The sequence below is a fragment of the Phocoena phocoena genome, chromosome 12 (assembly GCF_963924675.1).
Source record: "Phocoena phocoena chromosome 12, mPhoPho1.1, whole genome shotgun sequence".
NCBI lineage: Eukaryota > Metazoa > Chordata > Mammalia > Artiodactyla > Phocoenidae > Phocoena > Phocoena phocoena.
Window position 1 is genome coordinate 20,890,924 of NC_089230.1, and position 22,587 is coordinate 20,913,510.

Sequence of the window (22,587 nt, forward strand, 5' to 3'; positions counted from 1 at the left end):
TAAAGAACCAAGAGATCACTGAAGAAATCAAAGAGGAAGTCAAAATATACCTAGACACAAATGACAACGAAACATGACGATCCAAAACCTGTGGGATGCAGCAAAAGCAGTTCTAAGAGGGAAGTTTATAGCAATACAATCCTACCTCAAGAAACAAGAAATTTTTTTTTTTTTTTTTTTGCCACCCCACATGGCTTGCGGGATCTTGGTTTATGAGCCAGGGGTCATGCCAAAGCTCCTGCGGTGGGATCTCTGAGTCCGAACCACTGGACTAACAGAGAACCTCAGACCCCAGGGAATATTCATCAGAGTGAGGTCTCATGGAGGTCCTCATCTCAGCACCAAGACCCAGCTCTACCCAACAGCCTACAAACTCCAGTGTTGGAAGCCTCAGGACAAACAACCAGTAAGATAGGAAGACAATCACACTCATAAAAAACAAACAAACAAAATCCGATGGCAAAAAAATATGTCACAGATGAAGGAGCAAGGTAAAAACCTACAAGACCAAATAAATGAAGAGGAAATAGGCAATCTACGTGAAAAAGAATTCAGAGGAATGATAGTAAAGATGATCCAGAATCTTGGAAATAGAATGGAGGCATGGATTGAGAAAATACAGGAAATGTTTAACAAAGATCCAGAAGAACTAAAGAACAAACAGAGATGAACAATACAATAACTGAAATGAAAAATACACTAGAAGGAATCATTAACAGAATAACTGAGGCAGAAGAACGAATAAGTGAGCTGGAAGACAAAATGGTGGAAATAACTGCCGAGGAGCAGAATAAAGAAAAAAGAATGAAAAGAATTCAAGACAATCTCAGAGACCTCTGGGGCAACGCTAAACTCACCAACATTCGAATTATAGGGGTCCCAGAAGAAGAAGAGAAAACAAAAGGGTCTGGGAAAATATTTGAAGAGATTATAGTCAAAAACTTCCCTAACATGGGAAACAAAATAGTCACCCAAGTCCAGGAAGCACAGAGAGTCCAATACAGGATAAATCCCAGGAAAAACACATCACGACACATATTAATCAAACTAACAAAAATTAAATTCAAAGAAAACTATTAAAGCAGCAAGGAAAAAAACAAAATATAACATACAAAGGAATCCCCATAAGGTTATCAGCTGATTTTTCAGCAGAAACCCTGCAGGCCAGAAGGGAGTGGCAGGATATACTTAAAGTGATGAAAGAGAAAAACCTACAACCAAGATTACTCTACCCAGCAAGGATCTCATTCAGATTTGATGGAGAAATCAAAAGCTTTTCAGACAATCAAAAGCTAAGAGAATTCAGCACCACCAAACCAGCTTTACAACAAGTGCTAAAGAAACTTCTCTAGGTGGGAAACACAAGAGAAGAAAAAGATCCACAAAAACAAACCCAAAGCAATTAAGAAAACGGTAATAGGAACATATATGTAGATAATAACCTTGAATGTAAATGGATTAAATGCCCCAACCAAAAGACACAGACTGGCTGAATGGATACAAAAATAAGACCCATATATATGCTGTCTATAAGAGACCCACTTCAGACCTAGGGACACATACAGACTGAAAGTGAAGGGATGGAAAAAGATATTCCATGCAAATGGAAATCAAAAGAAAGCTGGAGTAGCAACACTCCGATCAGATAAAATAGACTTTAAAATAAAGACTGTTATGAGAGATAAGGAAGGGCACTACATAATGATCAAGGGATCGACCCAAGAAGATATAACAATCATAAATGTTTATGCAACCAAACAGGAGCACCTCAATACATAGGCAAATGCTAACAACCATGAAAGGAGAAATCGACAGTAACACAATAATAGTAGGGGACTTTAACACACCATTTACACCAGTGGACAGATCATCCAAACAGAAAATAAATAAAGAAACACAAGCTTTAAATGATACAACAGATTTATACTTATAGAACATTCCACCTGAAAGTGGTAGAATATACTTTCTTCTCAAGGGCACACAGAACATTCTCCAGGATAGATCACATTTTGGGTCACAAATCAAGCCTCAGAAAATTTAAGAAAATTGAAATCGTACCAAGTATCTTTTCTGACCACAACGCTATGAGATTGCAGATCAATTACAGGAAAAACACTGTAAAAAACACAAAAACAGGGCTTCCCTGGTGGCGCAGTGGTTGAGAGTCCGCCTGCCAATGCAGGAGACACAGGCTTGTGCCCTGGTCTGGGAAGATCCCACATGCCACGGAGCGGCTGGGCCCGTGAGCCACGGCCGCTGAGCCTGCGGGTCCGGAGCCTGTACTCCGCAACGGGAGAGGCCACAACAGTGAGAGGCCCACGTACCGCAAAATAAACAACAACAACAAAAAAAAAACCCAAAAAAACATGCAGGCTAAACAGTGTGCAACCAAATAACCAAGAGATCACTGAAGAAATCAAACAAGAAATTAAAAACTGCATAGAAAATAAATGACAACGAAAAGACGATGACCCAAAACCTATGGGACGCAGGAAAAGCAGTTCAAAGAGGGAAGTATATAGCAATTCAACCTCACCTCAAGAAACAAGAAAAATCTCAAATAAACAATCTAACCCAACACTTAAAACAACTAGAAAAAGAAGAACAAAGAAAACCCAAAGTCAGTAGAAGGAAAGATATCATAAATATCAGAGCAGAAACAAATGAAATAGAAACCAAGAAAACAATAGCAAAGATCAATAAAACTAAAAGCTGGTTCTTTGAGAAGATAAACAAACCCTTGGTCAGACTCACCAAGAAAAAAAGGAGAGGAGGCAAATCAAAAAAATTAGAAATGAAAAAGGAGAAATCACAACTGACACCGCAGAAATACACAGGATTTTAAGAGACCACTACAAACAACTACATGCCAATAAAAATGGACAACCACAAAGAAATGGACAAATTCTTGGAAAGGTACAATTTTCCAAGACTGAACCAGGAAGAATTAGAAAATATAAACAGACCTATCACAAGTAATGAAATTGAAACCGTAATTAAAAATCTTCCAACAGGGCTTCCCTGGTGGCCCAGTGGTTGAGAGTCCGCCTGCCGATGCAGGGGACACGGGTTTGTGCCCCGGTCCAGGAAGATCGCACATGCCGCGGAGCGGCTAGGCCCATGAGCCATGGCCACTAAGCCTGCGCGTCCGGAGCCTGTGCTCTGCAACAGGAGAGGCCACAACAGTGAGAGGCCTGCGTACCGCAAAAAAAAAAAAAAAATCTTCCAACAAACAAAAGTCCAGGACCAGATGGCTTCATGGGTGAATTCTATTAAACATTTAGAGAAGAGCTAACACCCATCCTTCTCAAACTCTTCCAAAAAACTTTAGAGGGGGAAACACTCCCAAATTCATTCTACGAAACCACCGTCACCCTGATACCAAAACCAGAACAAGGTATCACAAAAAAAGAAAATTATAGGCCAATATAACTGATGAACATAGATGCAAAGATCCTGAACAAAATACTAGCAAACAGAATCCAACAACACATTAAAAAGGATCATATACCATGATCAAGTGGGATTTATCCCAGGGATGCAAGGATTCTTCAGTAGACGCAAATCAATCAATGTGATACAGCACATTAACAAATTAAGGAATAAAAACCATATGATCATCTCAATAGATGCAGAAAAAGCATTTGACAAAATTCAAACCCATTTATGATAAAAATTCTACAGAAAATGGCCATAGAGAGAACCTACCTCAACATAATAAAGGCCATATTGATAAACCCAGAGCAAACATCATACTCAGTTGTGAAACACTGAAGCCTTTCCTCTAAGATCAGGAACAAGACAAGGATGTCCACTCTCACCACTACTATTTAACATAGCTTTGGAACTCCTAGCCACAGCAATCAGAGAAGAAAAAGAAATAAAAGGAATCCAAATCGGAAAAGAAGTAAAACTGTTACTGTTTGCTGATGACATAATACTATATATAGAGAATCCTAAAGATGCCACCAGAAAACTACTAGAGCTAATCAGTGCATTTGGTAAAGTTGCAGGATAAAAAAGTAATGCACAGAAACCTCTTGCATTCCTATACACTAACAACGAAAGATCAGAAAGAGAAATTAAGGAAAAAATCCAATTCACCACTGCAACAAAAAGAATAAAATACCGAGGAATAAACCTACCTAAGGAGATAAAAGACCTGTACTCAGAAAACTATAAGACACTGATTTAAGAAATCAAAGATGACACAAACAGATGGAGAGATATGCCACGTTCTTGAATTGGAAGAATCAATATTATGAAAATGACTATACTACCCAAAGCAACCTACAGATTCAGTGCAATCCCTATCAAATCACCAATGGCATTTTTATACAGAACTAGAACAAAAAATCTTAAAATTTGTATGGAGACACAAAAGACCCCGAATACCAAAGCAATCTGTTTTTGTGGGGTTTTTTTTTTTTTGGCTGGGTTGGGTTTTCATTGCTGCCTGTGGGCTTTCTCTAGTTGCGGCGAGTGGGGGCTACTCTTTGTTGCGGCATGTGGGCTTCTCACTGTGGGGGCTTCTCTTGTTGTGGAGCACAGGCTCTAGGTGCACAGGCTTCAGTAGTTCTGGCACGCAGGATAAGTAGTTGTGGCTCGTGGGCTCTAGAGTGCCGGCTCAATTGTTGTGGCTCACAGGCTTAGTTGCTCCATGGCATGTGGGATCTTCCCAGAGAAGGGACCGAACCCGTATTCCCTGCATTGGCAGGTGGATTCTTAACCACTGTGTCACCAGGGGAGCCCCCAAAGCAACCTTGAGGGAATAAAATGGAGCTGGAGGAATCAGACTCCCTGACTTCAGACTACATGACAAAGCTACAGTAATCAAGACAATATGGTACTGGCACAAAAACAGAAATACAGATCAATGGAACAGGATAGAAAGCCCAGAGATAAACCCATGCACGTATGGTCAACTAATCTATGACAAAGGAGGCCAGGATATAAAATGGAGAAAAGACAGTCTCTTCAATAAGTGGTGCTGGGAAAACTGAACAGCTACATGTAAAAGAATGAAATTAGAACACTCCCTAACACCATACACAAAAATAAACTCAAAATGGAATAAAGACCTAAATGTAAGACCAGACACTATAAAACTCCTAGAGGAAAACATAGGAAGAACACTCTTTGACATAAATCACAGAAAGATCTTTTTTACCCACCACTTAGAATTATGGAAATAAAAACAAAAATAAACAAATGGGACCTAATAAAACTTAAAAGTTTTTGCAAAGCAAAGGAAACTATAAACAAAACAAAAAGACAACCCTCAGAATGGGAGAAAATATTTGCAAACAAATCAACAGACAAAGGATTAACCTCCAAAATATATAAGCAGCTCATGCAGCTCAATATTAAAAAAGCAAGCAACCCAATCCAAAAATGGGCAGAAGGCCTAAATAGACATTTCTCCAAAGAAGATATACAGATGGCCAAGAGGCATATGAAAAGCTGCTCAACATCACTAATTATTAGAGAAATGCAAATCAAAACTACAATGAGGTATCACCTCATACTGGTCAGAATGGCCATCATCAGAAAATCTACAAACAATAAATGCTGGAGAGGGTGTGGAGAAAAGGGAACCCTCCTACACTGTTGGTGGGAATGTAAATTGATACAGCCACTATGGAGAACAGTATGGAGGTTCCTTAAAAAACTAAAAATAGAACTACCATATGACTCAGCAATCTCACTACTGGGCATATACCCAGAGAAAACATTAATTCAAAAAGACACATGCACCCCATTGTTCACTGCAGCACTATTTACGATAGCCAGGTCATGAAAGCAACCTAAATGCCCATCAATAGACGAATAGATGAAGAAGATGTGGTACATGTATACAATGGAATATTACTCAGCCATAAAAAGGAACGAAATTGGGTCATTTGTAGAGATGTGGATGGACCTACAGACTGTCATACAGAGTGAAGTAAGTTAGAAAAATAAATATGTTATATTATCGCATATATGTGGAATCTAGAAAAATGGTACAGATGAACTGGTTTGCAAGGCAGAAATAGAGACACAGATGTAGAGAACAAACGTATGGACACCAAGGGGGGAAAGTGGGTGGGGGAGGTGGTGGGATGGATGAATTGGGAGATTGGGATTGACATATATACATTAATATGTATAAAATAGATAACTAATAAGAACCTGCTGTATTAAAATTAAAATAAAATAAAATTCAGAAAACAAAAAAACAAAAACAAAAAGTCTTTGCTCCCGATTTCAGGGGTCACAGGTTTGATCCCTGGTTGGGGAACTAAGATCTTGCATGTCACATGGCGTGGCCAAAAAATAAATTAATCAATTAAAAAATAAATAAAAGATTAGCCAGCATGAGGTTCATGAATGTGAAGCATTTTGATTGTTAAATTATTGGATAAAGTTTATACTTGATTACATTCACAGTACATTAACACCATTATTAGGCAGAAGAAAATGCATGCATCTCTAACTCATGTGATCACTTAACAGGATTTCCCTGAGTGCTTTTTCTTTTCTTCCCTCTTGTGTTTTGCTCAAATGTTGCCTTTCCGGTAAAGTTCCCCTGACCACCCAATTTTTTTGGTTTGTTTTGTTTTGGATTTTTTTTTTGGCCGTGCGGCCCACCACGCAGGATCTTAGCTCCTCAACCAGGGATCGAACCCGTGTCCCTTCAGTGGAAGTGCAGAGTCCTAACCATTGGACCACCAGGGAAGTCCCTGACCACCCCTTTTCTTTTTTTTGTGGTACGCGGGCCTCTCACTGTTGTGGCCTCTCCCGTTGCGGAGCACAGGCTCCGGACGCGCAGGCTCAGCGGCCATGGCTCACGGACCCAGCCGCTTCGCGGCATGTGGGATCTTCCTGTACTGGGGCACAAACCCGTGTCCCCTGCATCGGCTGGCGGACTCTCAACCACTGTGCCACCAGGGAAGCCCGACCACCCCATTTTAAACTGGAACTTCCCTCCCACATTCCCTACTCCTTGCTTTATTTTCTCTCCTCTCACGTTCTAATATACTAACTTACTGGGTTTACTCTCTGTCTCCTACCCCTGCTAGAATGTAAGTCCCATAAGGGAAGGCAATTTATCTCTTTTGTTCCTGCTGTATCACTAGAGTCTACAACAGTGCCTGACATATAGTAGATGTAGATGTTCAATAAACATCTGTCAAGAGGACAAAAGAGTAGTATCTAACATATAAGCAAGGAGCCCTACATGGACCAGGATGTGCTGTGTGGTCTTTATGGGCTATATAACTTCCCTCTGCTGCTGTAAATTGGGAAAAGGGAGAGATTCTCTTCCCTTCCTCCAATATGGTGTGAGAGTGAATGATACATGAAGGTACTTCCATGTTCTTAGTGGAATAGGATAGAGAAAATCAAAAGGCTGCCATTTATTCATACAACCAGATCAGTCCTGAACAAATATCATCCTGGGAAAATCCTCTAACTTTGCCCTACCTTCTAGATATAGAAAATAGTCACTATCAGCAACATTATGCCTCTGTGATTACAAAGAATAGTATCTTAAATGAACCAAATATAATTTTGATCCTTTTCAACCATTTTTCTGTGTACCCTGCTGAAATCAGGCTAGTCAAGTAGAATCAAAATAATTCTTCAGACCGAATCCTTCTTACAGCAAAAATTCCAGTGTATGAAGCAAATCCAGGTATTAGGGTCACCTTTCAATGATCAATCCTTACTGGTCTGAGTACGAAGTTATCTTCTAAAGAGGCCACATAGTGTAATGGTAAAAAATTTGGCTGTGGCACCATATTGCTTGGGTTCAAATACTGCTTTTGGCCCCTACCAGGTGTGTTTCCTTGGGCAAGTCATTTGAATTTTCTGACCTTAGTGTCCTCATCAGTAAAACTGGGATAACAGTAGCACTTAAACTTTATAACCCTTGAGGATTAAATGAGTTAACATGAATAAAGTTCTTGGAGCAGAACTTGGCACATAATAGCATTCAATAAAAACATAGCCATTATATTATTAGGGAGTGAGAATACCTTCAGTAAATTAAAGCTTTTAGCAGATGACTTTATGCAAATTACTCTGACTCCTAGAAGGCTGATAACTTGCAACAATGTTATCTAAAAATCTGGACGGACATTCCTTCCCCATTACTAACAACACAAATAAAAGTCACAATTATAATGAAAATAAATTGTCTGGATTTTCTTTATTTAGGAGTGTAACTTCTTTTTAAATAAGGGCAAAAAGGTAAGAAAAAGAAATTTCCCCTAATTATTTTATTGGCTTTTAATAGTTGTACATGGCTGTAACTGTGAGTACATGTTTTTGGTTTGTATTTTAATTTATTGTCTTTATCTTTTCCATGATATTTTTTTCAATCTTCAATTTCTTTTATAAAGTCCTAAAGCACCCAGTGCTGTATTTTTAGTTATAGTGGATATCCAATAAATATCCAATTCAAGGCATATGTTAAGAGTACATACCATGTTCAAATGATCATGTAAAGCATCTGAAGTGGGGCAAAGAGGAGTGAGATAGTCTCTGCCCTCAAATAATTTACACAGTAAATTGGTAACAGACACATAAACTAGGAAAGAAGTCAAAGTACACATGTCCTAACAGGAGGACAAGCACAGGAGGGGAGGTTCCTACTAGATGATGCAGAATCAAGGTCAAGAACATCCTCAGGAAAGAAGAGACACGTTAGGACCCTTGCAGGGCTTGCAGTATTTTCCCAGGTGCAGCTGTAGGAGGAAGGTGCTCAGAGGAAGAGGGAAGAGCGTGAAGAAAGGCCTGGGGACACAGAGGCTCCAGGCATGCTCACCGAGGGCCCCTGGGTGACAGAAGTCCAAGGCAAGTGACTAATAAAGAAAGATAAGGGCTTCCCTGGTGGTGCAGTGGTTGAGAGTCCGCCTGCCGATGCAGGGGACATGGGTTCGTGCCCTGGTCTGGGAAGATCCCACGTGCCGTGAAGCGGCTGGGCCCGTGAGCCATGGCTGCCGGGCCTGCACATCCGGAGCCTGTGCTCCGCAGCGGGAGAGGCCACAGAGGTAAGAGGTCCACGTACCACAAAAAAAAAAAAAAAAAAAAAGTCCCTCGATAGCCTAGAGTTTATAATCTATACTAAATCATACCCAACAAACATACTGAATCCTTGCTATGTATGTGTACAACATTCAGAATTGACCTATAAAATAACTAATACTTAAATTTTAAAATAAATATAGCCATTATAAGCACTTTTTAATTTACTCAGGGATTTTTAGTTACCTCAAAAGCAGAATGGTGTAGCTGATAGTTTTGAGTACTTACTGTATCCTCAAAACCACATTAATCATTTTGCATATATTACCTCATCTAAACCTGTGATGGGACTATATGGCTTTCCAGGATTGATTTAAGAATAAATGAATATATATCCAGCATGATGCTTGACCCACAAGTTAAAAAAAAAAGAAGCAGAATAGTGTAAATACCCAGACATCTACAACGTTTCCCCTTGTCCTTTGAGCATAAAAATTACTGTATAAGGGCTTCCCTGGTGGCGCAGTGGTTGGGGGTCCGCCTGCCGGTGCAGGGGACACGGGTTTGTGCCTCGGTTGGGGAGGATCCCACATGCCATGGAGCGGCTGGGCCCGTGAGCCATGGTCGCTGAGTCTGCGCGTCCGGAGCCTGTGCTCCGCAACGGGAGAGGCTGCAACAGTGAGAGGCCCGCGTACCGCAAAAAAAAAAAAAAAAAAAAGAAAAGATAAGACACGAAAGGTCAGTTTGGGTTACACTGCAGAGAGCTGAGGAGTCTGGAATTCATTTAGGAAACAACGTGGAGTCAGTCACTTTTTGGGCAAGAAGCAAAGGACCAAAGTTCCACCTAAGGAAGACTTCCTGTAGTGGTATCCAGGATGATCTAGATAGAGGAGGGAGGGGAGAGACTTCCCCACCTATTTTCCCAAAACCACAATAATCCCTGCTCTCTCCAATCACCCAGCTCTTGGGCTGTGCCCTTGTTGCAACAGGAACTCCAGCACCTGAGGTCTGGGGACTGAGGAGACCACTCCCACAGACCTATCCCCTGTGTCCCACTTCAAGCAGTGAGTTTCTGTCCTTAATCCTCTGGTAACTCCCTGTCCTAGTTACCAGCTCTATTCCCTGGTTCCTTAAAAAAAAAAAAAGATGGGGACCCAGTTTGAGTCTTTTTGGTTCCAGCACCATGTGCTATGAATACTGCCACCTAAGTAAAGAACATGCTGGCTCCCAAGGCTTGCTTGGATTTCCCAGTCTCACTCACCCGGGTGCTCCGTTATGCTACCCTACCTGGTGGAACACATGCCATTTTGTTGTGAAGGACCCACTGCTCTATTTGCTGGCCTGAGATCTGGATGTTATCTTGGTTACTCTAGTGTTCCTGACAGGCTGTGCCACCCTGAATCTTCTCTGTCAGCCTCATTAGCTGGGTCACGTTCCCTTCATAGGCAGGCTTAATGCCAGAACCCGGTCTCTCCCTGCCTCCTCTAGCATTCCATAGCTTTCTAGAGCTCGGACAGCTAATACCTAAGTAGAGCAAAGAGGCCACCTGCAATAATTGAGACATAGAGTGATAAGGACCAGACAATGGGGACCGAGAGGAAAGGCTGATGGTAGAGGCCTGCACTAGGAGAAATAAATCAAAGGTTTAGGAACTAATAGAATGTAGAAGATGGTAAAAGGCAAGGACGAATCAAAGAACTCCGTGGTCAAAGCCTGGATGCCAAAGAAAGCCACGTCTGCAATAGCAGGGGTAGCTGGGGATGGCCGGGGATCTACTTTGGTTTGGAAAGTATTTGTACATAGGACTTTCCCGCTCCCTCTCTGCTCCCTCTATGTGCTCATTCAGAGCAGGTGTCAGTACCTTCCCTCTCTAAAGCGAAAGTTTAAGTTAATGCACGAAAGACAAGTAGGGTGAGCATAATGAAAGCTTCCAGTGACTGCTACTGCTGCCAAGCGAACTTTAAATTTTCTATCTTGCTTCACCAAAAATAATGTTTCTATTCCTGAAATTACATTTTAATACTATCCCCAAACACAGAAGTATTTGTGAAAGTAGAAGTTATGAACAAAGTAAAGATATTAAGCTGAAGACATTTTAGATGTTAAGCCGATGTTAAGTGTTAACAGTGGATATGTGCTGAAGAGAATAAAGAATCAAGTTATAAGACCTCTGTTTGGTGCCATTGCCTTAAACAATGTCAAAGAGTCATTCTTGTAAAAGATCAATGTTGGTATCTCATATCCTGTTTAAAGCCTGTGATACCTTTAGGGAGGGGTGGAATTAAGATGGTTGCTACTCTAGTCACCTGCCGAGTCACTCAGCGGTTTGAGGAAGAACTGGGTGTGGTCATAGGTTACAGACCCTCTCTTCTAAACTGGGGGACACACAGCACGTATTCACAGCAATTCTTCTGCTTGTAGACACTGTAACCTCTCGTTGTGAAAATTTCTCGGTCTAACTCTGCAGTCTTACAGTCCAACTTAACTGAATGCCTCCCCTCACTGTGTGAGAGCAAAATCTGATGCAAGTTTCTTATTCTCACTATAAAATTCTGATTTTTTAATAAAAAAATTGACACCCAGAAGCAAATTAATCAGTGCCTGGCATGTACCACGTTTTCAATGTAGATCTAGGTAGACCATAAGAATGGGTTTTGAGTTAACACACAGTCCTCAGGCACTACTGCCCATGAGGTGCTCGGGGTGATGTGCCTGGGTTCGAGAGATGTGGGCACTGAGAAGAAAGAAGGTGAGGAAGGGCATGTTCACAAAAGGAGAAGGGCTGAGACAGGTAGCGAACCTCTCTTGCACAGGTTTAGGGGAAATGGGAAGGGGGAGAGAGGGGACAAAAGAGAAAGAAAAGTCAAAGACAACCAAGATGATGACACCTTGTGTAAATCAAGTAAGAGCTATTTTGTAAAACAAGGAAGACACAACAGCAATGGCACATCTTGTAGAGACTGAGATGGATGAAAATGAGAGAATAACACTAAATGTCAGGATTGGGAGGCTTGGAGTCCCCTCAATGGAGTGCTGGATGCAGGGGCAGACTGCAGAAGGAAAGACATGAGAGTGCAGGAGGGAAGTGGAAGCAGCAGACACAGGGTAGGTTTTGACGACCTTTGGTCTTAGTTGTAACCGCCCATGTAGAAGTTAGAGGAACAGCCTGTTTGTTTGTATTGTCAGCTTTGGGGAGATGAAAGCATACGTAAAGACCCAAAGGGAGGCACCTCAGCCACCACTACCTACCCACCACCACCACCCCCGCCCTCAAAAAACGGGAAGAAATGATTATGTAGGAAAAAAAGCGTAAATGAGATTTTGAGTTCTAAAGTTAGGGAAGGGATGGAGCTTAGGTGGAACCAAAGAAGGACCCTTTCACTCAGGAGATGAAAACCAAAGAAAAGAATCACCAAGGACAAGTAAATAGCAAAGAATACTCTGCCCTAGAACCCAGCAGCCTATGGACCATTCTAAATAGAGCTGAAGATACAGGTAACTTTCTGCTTTAAAACAAGGCCAGAGAGCTTGAAGTCGGGGCATAAGCCCAGCCAGCCTCACAGGACAAGACAGCCTTTCAAAGTCTAGTTGACTCAAGGACCACCAAGCAGACAGAACACAGGACCTTTCTTAACTTCCACCACCATGAACATGTGAGAACAATGACATTTATTACAGTGGCATTAATAAATCAGTGCTGCATCCTATCTACCATCAATTAAAAATTCCTACCGCAGACCCCCACACTAGGAAAAGTGGTATTAATCGCTGTGTAATAGAACACAGTAAGATTCATGTCCATATGACTGTAAAGCCAAGAGCTTAGGAGAAGGACAAAGAAGAGTTACTCTTCTTGAAAGAAATTCATATTCTTTCATATCCTAAAATATTATGGATCTTGCCTAAGGTGTTCTTTGATGGAGCTGGCCTTGGTCATACCCAAACCCCTAGATTTCACTGTTTGAGACAATGTATTAGAGAAGAAAACACCCTACTCTTGGTTATTTCCAAATGCATCAGTTTTCCTCTAGATGTGACATCTCTCCTCAATGTGAAAAAAAAACATGTTACACCACTTTGTTCCTCCGTTTATTTTAAGCTTTACTAATACATTCCATAAAACTCAGCAGAAATTGAATTAAAAAATATATATATACATATAGTGACAGTAAAGTACTTGAGACACTTGATAACATCTTATGAAATTCAAATAAAACATTAGTAATAACATGGGTTTAAAAAGAAATGATGTGGACTTCCCTGGTGGTGCAGTGGTTAAGAATCCGCCTGCCAGTGCAGGGGACACGTGTTCGAGCCCTGGTCCGGGAAGATCCCACATGCCGTGGAGCAACTAAGCCCGTGTGCCACAACTACGGAGCCTGCACTCTAGATCCCATGAGACACAACTACTGAGCCTGTGTGCTGCAAATACTGAAGCCCGTGTAACTAGAGCCTGTGCTCTGCAACAAGAGAAGCCACCACAATGAGGAGCCTGCGCACCACGATGAACAAAGCCCGAAGACCCAACGCAGCCAAAAATAAATAAATATATTTTAAAAGAAATGATGCAAGTAAATGTAGCAGAAAAATTCACAATGAATTGTTAACACATCCACTTGTCTTTATTCTGTTATGTCACAATTTTGATGCAAAGACAAAAAACAATCTAATGAGACATCTAATAACTTTCTCGGGTTTTTCAGGTGGTTCGGTAGTCTTTAGGAGCTAGAAATATAGTACCCATAAATAACTTCTTGGAGCTCAACTTATATAAAATCTTGTGTGAATTTGAAAAGGAAACAATACAAAGATTGCTAGGCTATCCTCAATAAATATGGGATAATATAAAATAACACTTAATGCTGTCTAAAATGACTTTTCTTAAATATTCTGGGTTGGTAGAAATGTTGCAGCCTCCCTACTATTAAAATAATTAAAAAGAGTGACAAGAAAAGATGAAGGGAAGTTCTTTGTAATTGTTCCTACTTTTACAGGGAGAGAGACGGTAGCAGCCCAGACCCAGAAAAAGGGCAAGAGAGACAAACGAAGAGACTTTCATCATCTCTTTTCAATGTCTTCTTAATGCTACTGTCCAGAGCCCTATTCCCATCCTGGTTATCCATGGTAACTCGAAGAGCTAGACTCCCCCAATGCTTAGAGAAACGTGAGCGGGAAGTACTTAAGAAGACCAGTTTATTTCCATCTGCAACTGCAGAACAAGGAAGAAGAAGATGCCCAGTCAGGGGTTGGAAGGACTCAAGGATCCACAACAGAATCTGGAACTGAAAGCACATTAGAATTCAATTCATTCAATTCTGATCTGACTTGCTCAAGGTCACACGGTACCGTGGTGGCAAGGACACAACTAGAACCCAAGTGTCCTCCCTCAGCACAGCACTCTGTTCATCCCTTCCCACTGCTCCTAACCCAAGAAGCCAGTTAGGAACTAAAGAGGATTGAAAAAGCAAACCATCATTATTTGCTCCTAAGCCAAGTCTTTTGTCTTTGCCTATCTTTTTATTGCAAAAACTTTCCAGTACCTACAAGTAGAGATATTAGAATAATGAACCCCATATATTACCAACTTGTGACCGATCTTTTTCATCTATACTCCCCTCTCCTCCAGGATCATTTTGAAACAAATCCCAGAAATAGTATCATTATTTCTTTTTAAATATTAAATGCTCAGAGAAATGATACAGCTGCAAAAGCAGCAGAGACAATTTTCTTTAGGAAGCCCTGGTGTCTCTATCCTACACCCTTGTGCTATTGATGGTGTTTTCCTTTTTATGTCACAGCGCTAGAACTAAAGGCCAACTCTTAGCACAGACCAGTAAGATATGCTCTGTGATCCTGTACATACACGGACAATATTAGTTTCTGGTGCAGTGAGGAATTTTGATGAAGGGATTATTTTAGACAACAAACGTGGAGAAAGCTAAACTATACACCAAGATATAAGCTCATTTCCACCTTAAACAATACCCTGATACTGGACATTTGTTTAAATCAGGCTTAATTCTGGCCTGAGATTTAAGGCCAACTTCCTCCATAAGTCCATATGAAAGGTACTAAATAATGTAATTCTTAAGGTTTAACAAATCCACAAAATAAAGTAACAATAAAAAGTTTTCACACCATTAGGGTTATGACTCCTCTAGGACACAGACCATTTATTTGTCCTAAGGACATGATGGAAATTTAAAATTAATAAATATAGCAACACTTTTTCTTCATACAGCCATTTAAATTTTGCCCACAGAACAAATACATTTAAAAGACATTTTAAAAATTCTTCATTGACAAATAGGATCGTGTTACTGGAACTAAGTAGACAGATAGATAATAGTGTTCGTATGTGTGTGTATAAATGGATACTTCCAGCTACAATAATGACAAATAACATTTCCACTTCTAATTTTCCATTTCACCTCCCTCTCCTTACACATTAATTTTTATATGAATTTACAAGTGCATATTTAAAAACAAGACTATGTTAGAAAGCCAAAGTGAGTAGAAAAAGAAGGCAGATCAGAACCCTAAGTTGTTTCACCCTTAAATGAAATAATTTCATTTCAAATATAGATTAATTTTTTTCCCTGAAAAAAAAAAAAACGCTGCAAGATATAATTTTTTACCTTTTGGCAAATTTAACAATTTATCTTCTAACAAAATTATGATGTTCCTACCTGCTGATGTCTCTCTAAATTTGTCACTGGTCTTCTTTTTCCTCCATTTCCAAGGCTTAAAGATTTTACCAATGGTGGAGAGTTTCCCCTTTCTCTTGAAGGGAGGTGTTTGGGAGCCTGCTGTTGGGCCATCTGAGTTTGCTATAGAAGCTTTGTCCAGTCCGTCAACTGTATAAAGAAAGTCAAGTCAGAGAAAAGCTGTAATAAAAGTTTGAAACAACATCATCTATGTCTTCTTGCACTGTTCAAAGTAAACATGCCCACTTTAATTGGAATCTCACATAAAGTTTATTCTGCCCCATTTCCCTGCCAGTAGAACTCCTCTAATATCAATCAATAAATCAATCATTCAGAAATTACAGTCCCCTTAGATAATCATTTTGAGGAAACAGAACAGAAATAAGAGACCTACATAAAAGGTAAGGCCAGATAAATAAGGGTCTGCGAAACAGCTGAACCCATCTGCAACAACTACATCAATATTTTGTGCAGAAATAGAGTATTCTAAGTGAAACAGGATGTTCCTCCAGAGACTAGTTTGGCATTCTCAGTAATGAAAATGACAGTTATGGTGTAGTTAAAACCAGGTTTTTTTCCTTCACAAAATAAAATTTAGTGCCAAGAAGCTAAATTCTAAATTTTACTATACTAAAACTATCTTTTGCTTGTTACAAAAAAGTTTCTAGCTTCAAATAAACTGATAACTATCACAAATGACAAAAAATACATGGAAAATATGGATGTCGTAGGTAACAGAACATATCTTTATGTGCCTCAATCATTTCATCAATCAGAAGAAAGGCCCCAAACCTTAAGTTGCCTTACACTATGTTCATAACAGAAAGAAGATGCTGATAACTTATATTACCCCAAAGATTAAATTTCAGTGGCAAAAAACGGGAAGCAACTAAAGAATGGATAACTATGGTATTTTTCATGCAATGAAGTAGCACTCAGCAATTTAAAGAAAAGGAGCCATTGATACCTACAAACAATGTGAATGTATCTCAAAAACACTGTACTGGCAAAAAACAGCAACACACAAAAGAGTACATACTGTGTGGTTCTATGTATATGAAGTTCTAAAAAAGGCAAAATGAATTTATGGGAAAACAGAAAAAAGAAGAAAGAAAGAAAACCAGAACAGTAGTTGCTTCTTGGAGTGAAATGGATGTGGGAATTAATTGAGAAGAGGCTTGAGGGATTTTCCTGGGGTGATGGAAATTATCTCAATAAAGGATGGATTATACAAAATGCATCAAATGGTATTTATGATATTGTACATTTTTCTTTTTGTAAAACCTACCATTAAAAAAACCACAAATAAGTAGTGAAGTCCAATTAATGGCATGCATGCTGATGTGTTTAGGGATGAAGTGTACTGATGTCCATCAAAAATAATAAATTGATGGATAGATGGAATGGAGATGGATAAATCTACAATATAATAAAATATAGCAAAATGTTAAGTGTTGAATCTAGGTGGTGGGTGTGTGGTCATTAGTTGCATAATTCTTCCATCTCCAAAACTTTCACAATAAAATATTGAGAAAAATAAAACAAAAATTGAATGGCAAGAACCTCTGCTTCTAGGAAAACGGAGTAAACTTACTTTTTCCTACTTCTCCTGCTACATACAACTAAAAAAAACCCTGAATGCTATATATAAAAGAAACATGAAAAGACTATATAAGGTGAAAAGAAAGTAGGCCAGCTTGGGACCTCAGGACCTAAGAAACAACATGGAGGTAAGATCCCTGGGTTTTCCTTTAGTCTCATGTATTCCAGACTGGCAGCTGAACCTGAAAACACCAATGGGGACAGACCAAAAAAAACTTACAAAAGCCTGCTCTCTCTAGCCAAAGGAGCAGGAAAGGGACAGCCTAGCAAGACAGAAAACTTTTAGACAATAACTGCTCCACTCCAGCCAAACACCACAGAAGAAACTATGACCATCCAAGCCAAGAAAGGCTGAGTGGGTAGAGTAGACTTCTACCCTCTAATGAGGAGCCCCAAAACCCCTATCAGAGTGGTGTCAGAGAGGACCAAGTAGGGAACCAGGACCTTCCTGTGCACCAGCTGTTAATGAAGCATCCTCTACATTGTCAGTGGAGACCATGTGGGAACCTGGTCTTCCACCCATACCCAGTAATGAGGTATCTCTTATTCTCCTTCCCCGCCACTATTGGGGTCACACCAAACCACTGCTCAGTGGGAACAAGACCACCCCCACCCACTATGGTGTCAGCAGAGACCACGTGGCGATCTGGAAATTGAACCGTGTCCAAGAGTAATGAAGACCCTTCCCCCCATATCTGCCGCCAGATAACAACAGAGGATGAAGGGAGAACCTGGGTGTTCACCTCCACCTGGCAGTAATGAGGTGGCACCCCTCGCTTCCCTTGCTGGAGAGGTGTTAAAGCCAGTTAAAACAAAAGGTTTCCATAACATTTACAGTCTCATAATATAATACAAAAATGTTTCAAGTTTCAATCAAAAATCACTTGACATATCAAGAACCAGGATAATCTTAAATTGAATGAAAAAGGAAAGTCAGTACAATGCCAATACCTTAATCCTTATAAGTTCTCCTTCCAAACAAGAATGATAAATCCTGTTCTTCCCACTCATAAAGTCAACTCTAATTTCAGGCAGAAATGCAAGTTCGGCAGTGACTGATTCTTCTGTAAATGGTTCCTAACCCTACTTTACCCCAGCCACGTTGGCCACAGTGCAGCAGGCAGAGATATGGGAAGGACTAATTTGGAAGCTAAGCCAGAGTTAAAAAGTAAAATCCTTATTTACTTTACTTCCACTCCTGTCCAACTGCCTTCCTTAAACTAGGGGCAAACCCAGGGAGAAACTGACCATATGGTATTTCTTCTCCACTGAGACTTTACGCTGAAGGTTCAATTTTGAACAATTTAAATGCTGTGAAATATAGAAGGACTGACTATTACAAACATGGGAACTAAAGTTACCATCTCAAATTCACCTCCGTGGCTAGACACACATTTAGTTCTCATTTTCTCTCAACCCACATATCCGGTTCCCTGACACTCCATCAAAATTCTGCTTTTGATCTGAACCACTAAGGAATAGTCTATTTTTTCTCCTGAAGACAAAAACAAATGAAAACAAAAATTAAATATTCCTTAGGTGACAGAAGGTGACAGATGGGGAGACTGAATGAGGTAGTTGCAAAATGAAAGCCTTCATGTTAAATTCATAGCTACATAAGACATTAACTGTCATACCTTTCTTTATTTGGCATTTACAGTTTTAGTCTTTATCTCTCCCCCAGAAGGGGCCTGGGCCAGTGCCAATGACCACAGCAGAACACGCACACACATACCTTTTTCCTGATTGAATGAATCCACCTATAATTTTGTAATTATTGGGCTATTACAGTAAACCACACTTGCAATTAGGAACCATACGTCGGCACCGTTGGCCACAAGGCCATTGTACTTCTTGTAAATCATGAACATGAAGGGGACTGCCACCTGATTTGTAGTAGTATAAACAGAATATTTACTCCCTTCTTTCCTTCAAACACCTAGGATACTGCCAGGACCATTGATAATTCTTTTATTTTTCTTTTGGACCAATTTACCATTAAAGTCACTTTGAAATTTTTGAAACATTTTTTCACAACAAATCTAGTGAATTTGGCATTTACACACAGATAAGAATTGCCAGGTAAAGCCCAGATGAAAGTCTGATTTCCCTGTTTTATTTTTATTTTTTTTAACATCCATCTTTTTATTTCTTATTATTATTATTTGGCCGCGCCACTCGGCCTGCAGGATCTTAGTTCCCCAATCCAGGATCAAACCTGTGCTCCCTGAAGTGGAAGCACGGAGTCTTAACCACTGGACCACGAGGGAAATCCCTGGTTTTCCTGTTTTACATGTTTACTTTGATCCACTTACATGTTATGAAGAGTGACCTGTCATTCAGCAGGACTTTCTTTTTCACACTGGAAATCAACGTTTAAAAATATTTATTTAATTAATTAATTAATTTAAAATCTTGAGGAGGAGATTAATAAATTTTATTTATTTTTAATTTTTTAAAAAATTATTTTATTCATTTATTTTTGGCTGCATTGGGGCTTCGTTGCTGAGTGCGGGCTTTCTCTAGTTGTGGTGAGTGGGGGCTACTCTTCGTTGTGGTGCGTGAGCTTCTCATTGCTGTGGCTCCTCTTGTTGCAGAGCATGGGCTCTAGGCACATGGGCCTCAGCAGTGGTGGCTTGTGGGCTCTAGAGTGCAGGCTCAGCAGTTGTGGCACACGGGCCTAGTTGCTCTGCGGCATGTGGGATCTTCCCGGACCAGGGCTCGAACCCGTGTTCCCTGTATTGGCAGGCAGATTCCTAACCACTGTGCCACCAGGGAAGCCCCTACTTTTAATTATTTTTAAAAAATTTTTATTTGAGTATAGTTGATTTACAATATTGTATTAGTTTCTGCTGTACAGCAAAGTGAAGCAGTTATACATACACATATATCCACTCTTTTTTAGATTCTTTTCCCATATAGGCCATTACAGAGTATTGAGTAGAGCTCCCTGTGCTATACAGTAGGGCCTTATTAGTTATCTATTTTATACAGTGTGTATATGTCAATCCAAATCTCCCAGTTTATCCCCCTATCCTTATCTCCTGGTAACCATAAGTTTGTTTTCTACATCTGTGACTCTACTTCTGTTTTTGTAAATAAGTTCCTTTACTTTTAATTTTATATTGGAGTATACTTGATTAACAATGATGTGTTAGTTACAGGTGTACAGCAAGGTGATTCAGTTATACCCATACAAGTATCCATTCTTTTTCAAATTCTTTTCCCACTTAGGTTATCACAGAATATTGAGCCAAGTAAATATTATTTAAATATTTTTTAAAACAGTCATTACCTGTTCAAATGTAGACATTTTAAATGACACAGCTCAGTCTCTCTTCCCACCAAAGTAAGCTCATTCCTAACAGGATTTCCCTGCACCACCAACCAGTAAGATCCAGAAAATACATGAAGATTTTACTTTTCATTTAAACGGAAATTTATCAATTAGACAATCCCAGCGCTACTGTGACCACAGAAGCCAAAAATAAATGAAGCTAGATAATTATCATATAAATTAAATTATAGACTTGGAGAGTCTTTTCTTTGAGATCTGAGAACTGAATGACAAGGATTCTTAGAAAAATTAATCCTATTTAATACAAGTTTGTAGTATTTTTATAATGTTCAATAGTTCTCTAATAGTCTAGATACTCATTTTTGGTTTTTCTCCACACAATTATTTCAGTCACTGAGAAAGTGAGACAAATGTGGCAGAGCATTCCACCTCACAAATTTCGTAGGTGAAAGATCATTTAGAAAAGAACCTCAATAAAAGAATTCCCAGTACTCATTCTAAAGAAAGTGATAGCCACTCTGAGAAAAAACGGTGGCAAAGATGGCCTCAACTGTCCTCTAAATATCCTTACATATCTTTTTTTTCTTTTAATTTTTAAATTTTTTTGGCTGCGTTGGGTCTTCATTGCTGCACGCGGGCATTCTCTAGTTGCAGCGACAGGGGGCTACTCTTTGTTGCGGTGCACGGGCTTCTCGTGGCAGTGGCTTCTCTTGTTACAAAGCACGGGCTCTACGTACACGGGCTTCACTAGTTGTGGCTCGCGGGCTCTAGAATGCAGGCTCAGTAGTTGTGGCCCACGGGCTTAGCTGCTCCGCGGCATGTGGGATCTTCCCAGACCAGGGCTCGAACCCGTGTCCCCTGCATTGGCAGGCGGACTCTTAAGCACTGTGCCACAAGGGAATTCCCTATCCTTACATATCTGAAGGTTAATAAGCATACATTTTTGAAGCCCAGTATTAACAAAAACAAAGCGAACTCATATGTGGTTAAAAAAAAGTGTTGATAATACTCTGCTGTACTAAGTATATGCTTACAATACTACTCATAGTGATTTTATTGGACCAAAGAATGTACCTATTAAAAGGGCATCGTACAAAAACATCTGACATTTAAAAATCAAGAACTTAGGGACTGCCCTGGTGGCGAAGTGGTTAAGAATCCGCCTGCCAATGCAGGGGACACGGGTTCGAGCCCTGGCCTGGGAAGATCCCACATGCCGTGGAGCAACTACGCCCATGTGCCACAACTACTGAGCCTGCACTCTACAGGCCGCGAGCCACAACTACTGGGCATGCATGCCACAACTACTGAAGCCCATGCGCCTAGAGCCCATGCTTTGCAACAAGAAAAGCCACAATGAGAAGCCTGCACACCGCTGTTGTAGTTTCTTAGGACAGGGCCGAAAGTAAGCTCATCACACGAGATGAACTGTGTCAAAGCACAGCAGTAGAGGGCTGCCGCTCGCTCAGGCAAAACAGCGCCGTCTGTCTTGCTGTGGTAACTTTTATTAAAGCATTATCTAGGTTTACACTTTAAGACTTGTTTTCTTAACATTTCAGAAGTGCCAAAGCAGCAACCTATGTTTTTATTAGTTATACACGCAATAATTGGCTTTCGTGAGCACCTGCCGTGCTTCGTCCTTGAGCGCAAAAACAGCACAAAGTTCCCACCATTATTTTGATTATACTGAACTAGCATAAGGACATCTCCTTGCGTTCCCATCACTCTGTTTATACTGAGGACATCTCATGGATCAGTGCCCAAAGCACTCAATGCTTCTTTTGCAGGCCCCCGGTTTGCCGGGGGGGTGCTCGAAGCATTCAGAACTGTTCACAACTCTGGCTTATTCGCATGCCCCCGGTTTGCCGGGGGGGCTCAAAGCAATCAGGACTTTTGCAGTTCTGGCTTATTCGCCAGCCCCCAGTTTGCTGGTGGGGGGGGGGGCTCATGGGTCACGTCTCCTTTCCA

The 22,587-nt window shown here is 40.3% G+C and overlaps 1 protein-coding gene across 1 annotated transcript in view; it reads right to left on the minus strand.

Annotated features, from left to right (window-relative positions):
- Positions 1–15,864, minus strand: part of PHACTR2 (phosphatase and actin regulator 2) — a 99,836-nt gene extending 83,972 nt beyond the window's left edge. The window contains exon 1 of the mRNA XM_065888620.1: positions 15,702–15,864. The gene's annotated coding sequence lies outside the window, so the exon portion shown is untranslated. The remainder of the gene's footprint in view (positions 1–15,701) is intronic.
- Positions 15,865–22,587: the final 6,723 nt, after the last annotated feature.